Genomic DNA, 2,093 nt, shown 5'->3' on the forward strand with positions numbered 1-2,093 from the left:
TGATATTTCTTACTCTGTCAATAAAGTTTGTCAATATCTGCATGCACCTAGAACAACACACTGGACTGCAGTAAAAAGGATTTTAAGGTATCTCAAATACTCAACAGGTCTTGGACTTCAGATTGTCAAGTCTATATCTTTGCTTGTTACTGCCTATTCTGATGCAGACTGGGCAGGGTGTGCTGATGACAGAAGGTCCACAGGTGGTTTTGCTATGTTTCTGGGAACAAATCTTGTATCATGGAGTGTAAGAAAACAGGCCACTGTTTCTAGGTCCAGTACAGAAGCTGAGTATAAAGCTTTGGCTAATGCTACAGCTGAGGTGATGTGGATACAGACTCTGTTATATGAACTTGGGATCAAGGCTCCACAAGCTGCGAGGTTATGGTGTGATAATATTGGTGCAGCCTATCTCTTAGCTAATCTTGTTTTCCATGCACGAACTAAACATATTGAAGTTGATTTTCACTTTGTCAGAGAAAGAGTAGCTCGCAAGCTACTTGATATTCGCTTTATACCAACTGGTGATCAACTTGCTGATGGCTTCACAAAACCTCTTACTACAGGAAGATTGAATGACTTCAAGAACAATCTTAACCTTGGTAAAGTTCACTCGGTTCAGATTGAGGGGGAATGTTAGAATACGTTGTATAGAGATAGGAGAATAGTTGAGAAGTTTAAACCTTTGTAATCTTATCTCCTCTTATCTCTACTTCTGTTAAACCTCCTGTACCGAACCATGATTGATCTCCTCTTCCCTTGATCGATCTCTTCCTTGTAAGCCACGGCATGCTCTCTATATAATACAATGCGGCCCAGACGAAGGGTTCTACGCTTCACAATTCTTCTCACGGCAGCTTCATCCACTAATCCATGCCACAGGCGAGGAAGACATACTGCCCACACGCCTCCATCCTCAAACCCGCACGAGCTAGGAGGGAGCCGCGATAATCCGTCAGTACGCCACCACGCCACCTCACCGGAGGTGCTTGCCTCTCTGTTGGACAACACAGATCCTTCGTTGTCTCCTACCGCAACCATCCTCCATCTCCCGCGCCTCTGCAGTGTGCAAGCGCTGGTGATGACTCGTTACCAACTCGAGCTTCCTCCGTGGCTTCTGCACCAAGCACCAGAAGGAGGGGCCGCCCCTCCTGCGAGCCTTAATGTGCACGTGTGGTGATCAGTACATCAAGTTCACCCTGATCCTAGAATTTCCGGACTGTATCCCTCCCGAGCGCTTCGACCGTGGATACTATAGCCGCCGTGGACATTATGTCAGCCGTCCAGCTAACATTGTGCTCGATTCCCGTTACAACCATGTCTTCCTTGAAGACTTCCTGCGGGAAGAGGTCGTTGCATGTGACCCCATCAGCGGCGTAGTGCAGCTTGCCCATTCCGCCCGGGCTTCATAGGGGCTACCTCAATGGGGGCGGTGCTCTGCACTGCTGCCCCTTCCCATGACCACGTGCATGGTAGCTGACACTCAAGCCCCTTCAAGGTGGTCTTAATGAATATGCCTATAGTCACAACCGTATTTCGACCAATCATATGTTTTTACTCCTCCGAGACAGGAATATGGGGCAATCAGGTCTCAACATTGCTCCATGCCGTGGACCCTTATTGGTAATTGCCTTTATTTGGAGACAGGAATATGGAGAACATACTTGAGTTTGATTTGGATAGGCAGATCCTAACTGTGAACAGCGCAGACACCAGATCATCAAGGTAGAGGATAATGATATTGGTATCGTTGTATTATATATTACAACTAGCTTTCAAATGTGGTGGTTGAAGGTCAGTTCTCAGGGTGTTACCACATGGTTATTGTCATTTGTGTAGACAAGACCCAGGGGCCATGGCCCGGGTCGTAGGCTCGTAGCACTGGATTTCTTTGTCGATTATAGCATTTTTTATACTGTTGACACTGTAGAACATGTTCGGCTTGGGGCCTAGCCTGGTCCTGACTACGCCACTGGTTGTTGTGGAAGATTGTTGACATCTATAACATTCTTGGAATCTCTCCTTGGTTTAAAAGATTTACGGGTCGGATGCTGGGGTATGATGAGGATACTGACGTAATATTTATGTATGTT

Source organism: Triticum aestivum, chromosome 3A (assembly GCF_018294505.1).
Source record: "Triticum aestivum cultivar Chinese Spring chromosome 3A, IWGSC CS RefSeq v2.1, whole genome shotgun sequence".
Lineage (NCBI taxonomy): Eukaryota > Viridiplantae > Streptophyta > Magnoliopsida > Poales > Poaceae > Triticum > Triticum aestivum.